The 13,086-nt window shown below is 31.6% G+C and overlaps 1 protein-coding gene across 1 annotated transcript in view; it reads left to right on the top strand.

Annotated features, from left to right (window-relative positions):
* LOC102805722 (5-hydroxytryptamine receptor 4-like) overlaps positions 1-13,086 on the top strand; it is a 30,808-nt gene that overhangs the window by 13,339 nt on the left and 4,383 nt on the right. The gene's annotated exons all lie outside the window — the stretch shown is intronic.

The following is a 13,086-nucleotide window of genomic DNA, read 5'->3' as shown; positions in this document are numbered from 1 at the left end:
CTTTCGAGTGGCATAATTTCCTCACCTAAATTTTGGCGCAATATTTTCACAATTTTATGGATTTTTCCTTTTTAATTTTGAACCAAATGAACATAACTTTACTTTGGCTACAAGTTTGGATCAAAATTTTTGAGCAAAATTGGAAAGAATTGCATTGAAAGAGTTTGAGAGACATGTGATGGTATTGTGTGAATTAATGATGGACATTATTTGTAAGACAGGGGAGTTATCATAATGGTTTCCTGGGATGAAGAAGTGTAGAATTTCTGTTTCTATTTGTAACAAAAATTAATACATGACTCATTCACATATGGATAACTGAAATTAAAACAGTAATTGTAGTAAAAATATCTTTAGTAACGATTATCTTTAATGCAGTCGTCATTTTAAATATGGGTTAATGGTGGTCGCATATCGTGCATTTAACTGATTGGTTTATAACCACGCTACTGTATTCTGGGTTTAGCAGTAACACGGTTCTTAAAACGGTTGTCGTTAATAGTGGTTGCATATTGTGCATTTAACTGATTGGTTTATAACCACGCTACTGTATTCTGGGTTTTAGCAGTAACACGGTTCTTAAAACGGTTGTCGTTAATAGCGGTTGCATATCGTGTATTTAACTGATTGGTTTATAACCACACTACTTTATTCTGGGTTTTAGCAGTAGCAGCGGTTCTTAAAACGGTTGTCGTTAATAGCGGTTGCATATTGTGTATTTAACTGATTGGTTTATAACCACGCTACTGTATTCTGGGTTTAGCAGTAACACGGTTCTTAAAACGGTTGTCGTTAATAGCGGTTGCATATCGTGTATTTAACTGATTGGTTTATAACCACGCTACTGTATTCTGGGTTTTAGCAGTAACACGGTTCTTAAAACGGTTGTCGTTAATAGCGGTTGCATATCGTGTATTTAACTAATTGGTTTATAACCACGCTACTGTATTCTGGGTTTTAGCAGTAACACGGTTCTTAAAACGGTTGTCGTTAATAGCGGTTGCATATCGTGTATTTAACTGATTGGTTTATAACCACGCTACTGTATTCTGGGTTTTAGCAGTAACACGGTTCTTAAAACGGTTGTCATTAATAGCGGTTGCATATCGTGCATTTAACTGATTGGTTTCTATCCTGGGTTTTAAGATTCACACTTCAATGGATCTATTATATGGTATAACTTGCTGAAATATTAGCATAAACATAAGATATGCTTGCTTAGTATTTTTATAGCGTAATGTAATGCTAACTTGCCTCATGTATCCCAAAATACAACCTTTTGAGTCGAGTTAATTGTCATCAGTTATAAAAAGCTGGTTGCAAACTACATGTGTGGTCTGAAAATGAAGCCATATCATGTAATGTCCTTGGGAAATTTCAGTTTTAAATTCAATGTGTCTGCTTTATTTGCAACTGTCGCAATCATGTGACTTTCCAACTGGGATTGATATATTTGGTATTCTACTGCTCAAATTACATTTGCAGGTATGTCATTGAAATCAATTATATTGTATATATGGTACACTATTCCAAGATTAGTTGAAATGATACGCTAATTTTATGCTAATGAGTATGCAAATTATATGCTAATTGATATGTAAATGATATGCTGATTGATATGTAAATTATGTGTGCAAGAGAAGAGCTCAAATTGGGTAACATTTCTGTGCCGTAATAGACTGGCAGGAAACGTGTGTTAATCAGTATGTTATACTTTCCGGTAATTACATATACAGACCAATTTTAATTCCAGGTATCACGTCACCTTTATAATGCAATAACTATACAAAGGGTAGACTTAAATACACATACTTGTATTGTTTGGGGATGAAAAACAGCATACTGCATGTACTGTGGGATTTACATTTGATTTCTGCAACTCAAATGTTCTCACATTTTCCTGACTAGTAGAAGTGAGAGAACAAAACGATCCCACGCTCTGTATTCATGAGTGTACATGAAATGGTTTTGTAAAGTGTTCTCTAATTTGATAATATTAAAGATTGATAGAGACGCCAACAAACACTGTTCAATGACACACAAGCCATAACTACAAAGTGAGCAAAAATGGTTTCAAAAATGGTGAATACCGCACTACTGGGAAATGCCAACAATGACAGGACTAGATAACACATTCTTATTATCATTGTTTTCTAAAAGGATGTATTGCCTGCAGGAGACGTGAATCGTTTGGCAATGAAACTCGCCGCTAAGTTTGTACCGGCAGCATAGTTATCGTCACATACCCTCATGTGTAATGATGGCAGCTTTGCTTTTGTCAGCTGCTAAAATATATATGTATTTGGTCATACTGTTTAATAAGTTACTAGTAATTGAGGAACGATGTGATAAAAAAGAATCCCAATCCCTTCAAGGACCTGGGATAAGATTTCTCACACTTGTTTCTAATTTTTTTGTCTCACATGCACGCTATAGCTGTTGTAATTTATGCATGGATTATATTAATTTCATTTCCATAATATTTCTGTAAAATAATAGACATTGTGCCACTAGGGCTAACAATTTTTTTTTTTTAGTCTAATGACTTTGATATTGTTTTCATATTAGTTGATCCAGCAGTGTTGTTTTTTTTCTAATGCATTTATCTCAAATTGAAAGTTTTTATTTACTAATATTCAAAAATTGAAGTAATTACTATGATGATGCCTAGGATGATGCCTAGGATGATGCCTAGGATGATGCTCGTTGATTTTTTGTGATGCATGTAACCACCAGAAACTGGAATTTGTCTTTATTTGTAATATCACCATAGTGCCCATTTTAATATATTCTTCCAATTTTTTGTTAATTCAGGATTGAATAAACATAATTTCTCATATTGAAAAAAAATATTTATGAATAAAATCAAAAATTTAAAAATTGAATAATTAATATATATTTTATTGATTGTAATAATACATTTCTCCTATGGTTACAAAAGTGCACATCCATATAAATACAGCTTGTATCCTGCATATGTGGTTTACATGGCAACAGGTTAAAGTGTGAAAAAATTCATTTTGGAAAATCTTACGAAGGTGTTGTGCTTCCATTTATAGTCAAACAGCAACTTCAATAGGCTTTGAATTCAAATTTTTCCTTTATTATAATTTCAATTGCTCTACTATTTTGATATTCCTTTGATGAATGAATAATTAATGTACTTTACAACTCTGGGGCTAATAATCTATTAAATATTAACACACTTAATAATTATTGAACTTTTTTATTAATGAGGATGCATTCACTTAATTAATTAGAAATGTACAAATTATAAATATTTAAAAAATACTTTGTTCAATATCTAATTAATAATATATACCGGTACCATATATATATCAAATAAAACCAAGAACATATAAAATGAATAGAAATATTGTCGACTATATTATTTTTAGACTGTCAATATAATATAGGAGAAATGGTTTCGTCAAATTGAAGATGACCTATTGGCAGCCATTTTAGTGATAACAATTGATCAACATCAAGCATTTCTGCAATTTCAGAACTGGATCACAGTATATTTCATTCAAACTTTGTATGTCCATTGAAATTAATTGGGTCTTGATGTTATATTGAATTCTGAATATAGAAAATTTCCTGTATTCTCTGACATATACCACCAGCAAAAACAGTTACTGTTACCGCTGTGCTGATGTAATCAATCATCATACTTCAATTGACACCTTTAAAGCTGTCATTGCGTTCTTCTGCAATACAGTACAGTTCGAGCATAACTTGAGATTTAGATATAGCTTTTGGCTGGCTTAATGCTAGCTTAGATTGTTTTCAAAACTAACAGATATTTAGATTGTGCAGAACGATCTGCTTTTATGTATCACATTATAAACATCGGTCAATACTAAAGTAATTTTTTAATAATTGATTGACAATGATATTTTTTTTTAAACTAAATTCTTGTGAAAAAACAAAGTTAGCTGAAAGCAAGTTTTGGGTGAAATTAAGCTCATACTGTAATGTAATGTAATGTAATGTAGCTTCCAAAAAAATTAGTTTGAAAAGTTCCAACTGGCACTGTGTCATTTTAATAACTTGTTAATTTCTTTTCACACATAGTCCAAAAACAGGGACTATTAATTTTACCTCTAAGTGTGTGACTGTATATGCTTCCTCACATACATATGCACATGATCTGTTTCAAAATGGCCAAGTGGCAGCCATTTTTGTAGTAAAAATTCATAAGGAACTTGATTAGAGTCATACATGGACTTAATATTTCATTCAAACTTGGTATAATATAATGTGTACTAGATGCACATAATTTCTTTCCCAGATGGAAAAACTGATTGATGGCAATTTTGTTTTTAAGAAATGCCATTTTAGAGCCATATTGCTAGCTTTGCTTGAGTGATCATGTTCAAACTTTACACATACATCGTTTCACACATGCATATTTCAGAATCCTCTTCAAGATGGCTGATCATCATTTTCATGCTAGAAATGCATTATGAATGTCACGGGCAGGTGACTCTGTATCATGTCTGTCACAGGAGTGTAAATAATTATTTGGCACTAATGTTGACAGTCACTAAAAACTGACTGACGCCTTGTCATTGACAAATGACCTGTTTTTAACATATTTTAGTTGAACTCAAACTGACTATGAACCAATGAATAGACTGAAGATTAGCACTTGTGTCTTTTTATACGCTTGTGGCCGAACAGGATCCCAATTTCGGCCCGTTTTTGTCAGAGCCGAGCTGGAATAGTAAATGGGGTTCTGGTTTACAAGGTCAGGCCATATTGGGGCTCAGTTCTAACAAAGTTCAACCTTAAGGGTTTATTTAGCCAGTTCAAGCCGACCACGTTTAACCTTTTCACCACCAGTTCTCTCTTTTGATCACAAATTCACAAAATAGTGTGATGTTAATTTTCTTCAAAAGAATGGGACAACAAATTTTTTAAGTACGTGAAAACTAAAAATTGACTGAAATTTTGTTTGTTGGCTAAAAAATTAGGATCAATTTCCAGAAATATTGAAGAATATTAGAAAAATTTGAAAGAAAAAGTCTGGTGGTGAAAATGTTAAACATTAATTATTACTGACTTGAGTGGTTAGGCTCCAATAAAATATCATGCAAATGAGGTAATTTAATGGGGGGGGGGGGCTATAGAGATAGCTAAATTGATTCCATCTTCTTTCATTGTTAATTGAAATAAAAAGGATGTTAACATATATCAAGGTTATTATAGATAATGACTCGTGCTCAAATTAAGATTCAATCAAAACAGATATCTATGAATACCTTAACTGATGTGTGATGTTAGTTGTAATTCATATGAACTTTATTAATAATGATAGTGAGCATCCATGCAGTTAATGTAGAACAATTATTAGGTAAGTTATCACAGATTATTTATTTTTTGATGATTAATGGCAAGAGCAGTGATGACGACAATTATAAAAATGAAAAATTATTTATGAAAAAGCCATAATTTGAATATGTTGCACACATGTAAAATATACTCTAGGCCTGTTCTGTTGCATAGCATTATGGGTAATTAGTGGGACATATCATAACCATTATGTAACAATATTCTTGTTGCATCTCACAAAAGTTTCTTGTGGTGATTACCGTTGAATGAAATCTGTTATAAATCTTAAACTTTTTTGAAAAATCTACATTACCTGTATTCAAAGCAATTTACAATTAACAAGTTCAAGAACATTTTTTTTGTGTGAAAAAATGTCTGGTGAATGTTTTCTTATCTTTATACTTTTTAAAGTCTCATAAAGGTCTAAAATATTTACCTCTTTCGATTAAGACTTGGAAAAGTTTGAAAAAAACAAGAAATTCAAATCCTCACAGACACTCAATTTAAAACCATTACATTGTAAGCAGGTTACATAGTTCATCATCTCGTTGCATCTGTATGCAAATTTACTTAAAACGTCTACAATGTACGTGTTTGGTGACTCCAAAAATAAGTATTCCAACACCGTGTATCCTCCACCAATTACCAAGTAATCATTGTCTGAATACCCAACGTGGTCTCCATACAAATGTTACTGCTAATGAGAAAGTCTGACTTGCATGATGATAAAAGCGGTGTTTGCCATGACAGCATCAAGTGGAAAAAATGTTGTTACCTGTAGCTATGTTTGAAACCAGAAATATAAAAACTTTGGCCTAGAGCGTTAAATGATGGCTTGTGTTGCTGCATCTTCGTTGATGTTGTTGGAGTGGCGAGAGGGTTAATAAAATTAGAGCAGTATTTTTTAAATAGCAGAAAACAAGTTTATAATTTTAAGGCCAAAATAAAAATTAGAAAAAAAGCAAATATATCTAGATAATGGCTTACATGAATGCTACAAAAATTGTCATAATTATCATTCGCATTTGGTTGCATTGAACTTATGATTAATAGATCCAACGTCAAATCCTCTCTGGGTTGAACACCATAAAAACTCAACCTCTACCCTGGGTGAATGTGGCGCAGATATAATGGGAAGACTAAATCCACTGGCAGAGATTTATTCACTAACAGATGTGTTTTTAAGAAGCCTTGGTTAACACATCGCCTCCACGGATAGTTGAAATAAATGAGAAAAACACACCATTATCAGATAATGGGTTAAGATCTGCAGGTGCTTGTGTTCACCCAGGCAGGATTTATGCTAAGATAGCACATTAAATTGCCGTAATGCCATTTTGATAGGAAAATGGTCACGTAGCTAGAACCAACAGGATTAAACTCTCAATTACAGGCAACACAAACATTCACATATAAGATTACAATGAAACACAATATTACTACTGTGAATTAATACTTTTATTTCTCTTTTATTTTCGCTGGAATCACGAGTCATTGAAAATAAAATCCAGCGAAAATACCTTACATTCAACCCCACAAAATCAGTGAAAATAAACTTCATATGAAACAGCCAAATGGTTTTTCAGCAGAAATAATTTAAAGTATTTTTACAGTATCTTATATGGTTTCTGCAGTAGAATACACTATATGTCTGGGAACATTTGCACTAGCAACTATGCAAATAAAAAAAAAACTTGCGTCGGTGTGACGTTCAATTTCTGGAACTGTTGCCTAGCACAAAAATATATTAAAAAAACTAAGAGTACATGTAAGTTGGGAAAATATGGCTTCCATGAAAGAGGTTTGTATTTTGATCATGCAATCTTGTACATATTAAAGAGGAGTCTGTCGCCATGTCTCACAAATCATGCGACCTTCAAGAGAGATTTTCTATTATGAAACTCGATCTGATCACTGCCTAGAAAATAAAAAGCTCCACAGCTGATATTTTTTTGGGTATTATTAATAGTGTCAGTGACATTTATTATTTTAATTATGTTATACAGGTGGTAAGGTTCTAGTAGATTTATGGGAAAACTAATTTTGAGGGCCAAGAGTTGAATTTCATTACTTTATTTTTCACAATCTATGATCGACTCATATGCAGTGAAATTAATAATTAGAATGTGCGTGAACAAAGCTGTTGATGCAAGTATGGAACATATATATTTGCATATTTTACATACATTTGTCTGCATACATTTGGATAAGCATTTGTATATTTTACATATATTTGCATAAACATTTGCATATATTTACACACATTTGCATAATCATTTGCATATATTTACATACATTTGCACACATCTACACGCATTTTCTTGTGATGGTGTGCAGATGACTGATGCTAATAGAATCAGACTTTTTAAGTACTTTGGCTCTACACGGAGCACAATACAGTTTATTTCAAGAGATGAGATTATTTCTGGTTCAGAAATGGTTAAAAAATATAAAGCAACTGTTGAACTTTATAGGAAATTGATTTTAGTGACTAATATTTTTTTGTATAAATTCTAACCTTCATCACCTGTTTAAAATGCGTAACATTATTTATATTTTTTTCATGCTTGAAAATTATTTAGCACAAAAAAATAGTACTGTGAATCGGCTTTCTATCAGTAGTTGTGTTATGTATCTTCTATTCACATGCAATCCATAATCAATACACGTATAGAGATCACTTCCTGCACAGATGACTACAATGAATATATTAATATACTTACATTCTGTTTATTGAGTTTATTACAGTGATAAGATTAGCGGAGAACTGTACGTCATTCTAAACCTTCACTTCTTCACCACCAGTTCCTTCTTTTCATCGCAAATTCACAAAATGGTCCTGTTTATAGTCTGCACTTTTCTTAAGAAGAATGGGACAAAAATAGCCTAATTATTTGAGTAAACACTGAAAATTGACTCAAATTTTGTCTCAATGCTCCAAAATTAGGGTTCATTTCCAGAAATATTGAAAAATATAATAAAAAAGTGCAGAATAATTTGGACAAGAAAGTCTGGTGGTGAAAAGGTTAATGCCATTGTAGATTCAAACTAACTGTAGTTGCAGTATTTATGTGCTAGGTGATTGCTCCCAATATGAATGGCACAGGGTTGTGTGACCATCTTCTTATCTCATATGATTAAAAATGTTAAAATATAACCACATGGTGAGGGCCGTAAAAAATTATGATGTACGCTGTTATGGGAAATGAAACATAACATCATCAATGAGAGGCCGTCAGAGAGATGCTTAGTTTCTCAAGATAGCAACGTAATTGTCATTTTGCTCATGGCCCCAGGAAGTTGTTACCTTGTACCATAATCATTGAGGTTCGCTTGACAAAATAAGAGACCTTGACACAAAGCTGCAGCCATTTTTTTTCACTTGCAAGTGATTTAATGTACAATGTTGATATATAGCGTATATGCTATGCTTTCAGTGTCCACATTTTGGCAATAGCCAGTACAAATTGACACTAATGCACAGGAAATGTTTTATCAATCAAGAAAAAAGATTGATAACATTTAGCACTTTTCAAAAAATAAAAACCCACATTTTTATTATATTTTCCAAAACTTAGATATAGGTTATTATGTTCATTTGGTTACAAATTATCGCCAAAAAATTTTAGAAAAATAGAAACAGGAAAATGTTGGACCAAAATGTTGGCATCATAATGATGCTCGTAGAGTTAAAATAAAAATATATTCTGCCATCTTTGTCTCAACCAGGTCCAGTCAACACTTTAAGTCGCATCTATTATAATGAATTACTCTTTCGGCGACTCATGAAATAAAGTAGTTTCAAACATCCTAAATTATCTAAAAAATGAGTTTCAATAGTTCCTATTGGGATGAAGCCTAAAAAACAACATTTAATTTTGGTTTCATCTGGTTACAATTCTATATACTGTCTAATTCTATATACTGTCTAATTCTATATACTGTCTAATTCTATATACTGTCTAATTCTATATACTGCCTTTATGCATGTGCTTTTAGGCCTGTTAATATTTATTTGTATTTGAGTAGTAGCAACCCCCCCCCCAAAAAAAAAAAAACAAAAACAAAAACACAAAAATAAGAGAAGTGTATATGAGCTATGTCATAGTCCCTCAACACCTGTGACTATGTATATGATATATACCTGTATATGATATATACCTGTATATTATATACCCCCAGCATGTGTAGTATTAACAATAGGTGTCTTTAATGACACCTATTGTCGATGGCAAGATGATAATTACTTGACAAACCCATTCTTGCAAAGATTGAAGATATTGAACTCTTGTAAACAAAAATTCAGATTAAACGCACCTTGTGATATTTGAAAGTCATTGTAGTGTAAAATGTCCAAATAAGGTGTGGACGTTCTAACATGGTTCATAACCCCTCATTTACTTTAGGACAATATTGATATTGAAAGAAAAATATTGACCCAGTTCGGGATGCACGTTCACACGTACTTTTTGATCAATATTGAAATTTCGTATTTCGCAAACAATGAGTATAATAAGGATTCGTTTTCCGTATTTTTATGGTAAAAAATATTTATCTCAGTTGCAAAATTTTAATGTCATAAATTTTAGCTGCTAGCAATTCTCACAATTTGATGATTTTGACCTTTTGAGTGCCGAATTTGTTTTCGCCTCAAAATGGTAAACTTGTTCATATTTTCTGTAATTTTTCTGTAAATGTTACCATGCTTCTTGTTTTTGATCAAAAAAAATTTGAGATTTTTGTGAACATTTTCTATCAAAAAGTTGTCAATTTACTGACAGTCACTGTTACAATATATCTTTTAACATTTTCACCACAAGATTTTACTGCATTTTTTTCTTATATTCTTCAATATTTTTGGAACTGAACCCTGATTTTGAAGGCAACTGACAAAATTGGATTTAATTTTTCCTCAAAAAAATGTTTGTCCTCAAACTTCTGAAGGAAGATTGGTGGTAAAGGTTGATTTGAACCCAGTTGAATTTTCATGCTACTAATCTGTGTAATTTCACAGACTGGTGTATTGCTTAGAAATGCCTTAATTTTTCCCACCAAAATACTGTTGCTACATTTTGCACATATTTGTGTATTTTTTTTATTATTCCGGAAAAAATATATATTTCCTGTAAGCGACAGATTTATGCGGTCTCATTTTGTGAAAAGTCGATCAAAATGTTAACATTATTCTGAGTGTGTAACAATTCAACTTGCTTTTGTGAAAGTTTGAAACGTTGATGTACATAATGGTCGATATAATGGATGTAAATGGACATTTCGTGTCACTGTATTTGGAACAACTAAATGTCTAGAATGTTGAAACGTGAGACTTGCATGCATTAGTTGTTACCCGACATATTGAAAAAAGGAATGAATTGCATAAAGTTGGTGTGTCAAGATAATCATAAATAGAAAGCTTTTTGTAAATTGTAAATATCAGAGTGAGATTTTACCATATTTTCTCTAATAGGAGTACTTTTCATATTATAAAAGCATTCGTAAACAAAAAAATCTTCGTTTAGTCATGTATAAACACCTCTGCAATTTAATACATATTTATGACACAGACACTGTGGTACAATGAGAAATTGTTTGTTTGCCAATAAGGAGGGGAGAGGAGGGGAGGGGGCTCACACTAATCAAACAAATATGATAGTGATACTGCAAACTGCTTTAAAGATGCAGTATTGCCAAAAAAATGTACCGGTAATATTTGATAATATTGTTTAATATCGCATGTTGGTGAACACAATAAACTAATAAACAATGTTATTGTTGTCCACAAATACTTAATGAGACAATGGAATTTGGTAAATACGCATACGTACTAATTATTTTGATATTTAAAATAACATATACGTACGTATCAGTGTTTTCAAATTGTAATCAAACGAATACTTTAAATCGTCAAGCAAAAGCTACATTTTCAGTTCATAATAAATCATAATTCAACGTTGTCCTGATTATGCCATGTTAAACAAAATTGTTAATGTATCGTTCTTTTTTCATCTCAAATTTTGTAAGGCTTATTTTTGTAGCAGTGAACATTGAGATCCGTAAATATTTCGTACCTACAATTGGCCTTGATTTGAAAGCATCAATTTTATGTCAGGAAATGTTAACGAATATTACTCTCATAGATTCCTTTGGAAGATTTCAATTCAAAAGAATTGTAGTATATTTAAAGAGCTAACAAAAAAACATTATACATGGGTTGAAAAAGGTGTTGTGTGTTGTACAGGAACCAAGGTCACATTACAAATGGTCAAGATGTCCGGTAGTTTTCCCAAGGTTGGAGATTTTCCTGCACATTGTAGAAATATTGGAGGAAGTAAATTTGTTTTGTTTTTTCCCCTCTCACAAATGTAAATTGTTCATATCTCGCTCCTAAATTGTGAGATTTTTATGGATTACAGGAAACTATAAAAAAAGAAATATGTATTTTGAAGTCATTAAAACAGGGTGCAATGATCGCTAGTGTTGAGAATCATTATATTAACTATTGTATATGCCCTGATAAAATGTTATGAAAATTTCATAATTTCACAAATTTTATATTTCACAAATTAAAATAGATAGCAAGGTTTGCCATTTGCTAAAAAAAAAATATTATTTTCTGAATTTTCAAGAACATACAGGCATAAACAAGCATAATTTATACTTGATTCTCAATATTTTGTGAACAGCAATGAACAAATGTCATTTAAATGCCTCCCCAAACTGATATTGGCCATATTGAGAAAGTTTACTGAGCTAAGTGGTTGGTGTATTGCCACCATTTTGACACATATTAGTTTTCATAAATCTAGAAATATTAGAAATTTCAAGGATTATTCTGCTGTCATACTTAAATAAATAAATTGATGAGTACATTAAATGTCACCTCATTGTGAAACCTTCATAAATGGTAAAAATAAAATTGAAGTTGGAAGATGAAATAACATTGATACATTTTGTGTGAATAAAACAAGAAGCTATACCAAGATGGATGGGTTTGTAGTCGGTGATAAACACACAAATGGATTCTAGAAACATGAAGAACCAATAAATGTTTGATAACCATTTAGTTTGTTCTTTTTAATTGGTGATATAATTTGTGGTTATATTATTATAATAAGCTATTTGCATGTATGACGTCACTTTGTGTAAAGCATCAATGGTCAGTGTTTCAGTGTTCTCATAAAACATGAGACATTTGTCTCCGGTTTATATTTTTGTCCCAGGTTTTGTTTACTCACATGAGACAAATTGTCTAACAAAAATGTAAGAAAATACAAGTAAAAAATTTAAGTGCAGAATAAAATTCAAGCATAATAAACATTTGAGTACACTGTCTCCACTGTGAGTGGAACACAATACATTTGTGTCTGTAGTTCTACATGGATGGGTAATTGTTTTCTGCTGATGTGTTTTATGTGTTGAGCTGTTTAACTTCTACATGTTTTTTCTCAATAAAAGTTTGATACCATCTAGTCTTTTCTTTTTAATGGAACCGTAATATATATTGATATAGAGATTTAGGCAACCATTAAAAAATTTTGAATTTTTGGCTTGTGGAAAAATTATCTTAGATAATTTTCTTTCTTTCTTTTAAATGAATACATATTTCTGCATAATAAAAAAAATGGTCAGTGCTTCTGAAAAACAACAGCTTTGGGATTAAACATTTGAAATTTTTGGTGCAAATATTTTATTCTCATATGATGACAATTGTTTCAAATTCTTTTGTCATGCACAATAGTTTTGCCAAAT

This window comes from Saccoglossus kowalevskii, chromosome 10 (assembly GCF_978046115.1).
Source record: "Saccoglossus kowalevskii chromosome 10, keSacKowa6.1, whole genome shotgun sequence".
NCBI classification, from domain to species: domain Eukaryota; kingdom Metazoa; phylum Hemichordata; class Enteropneusta; family Harrimaniidae; genus Saccoglossus; species Saccoglossus kowalevskii.
This window is presented reverse-complemented; position numbering and strand designations above follow the sequence as displayed.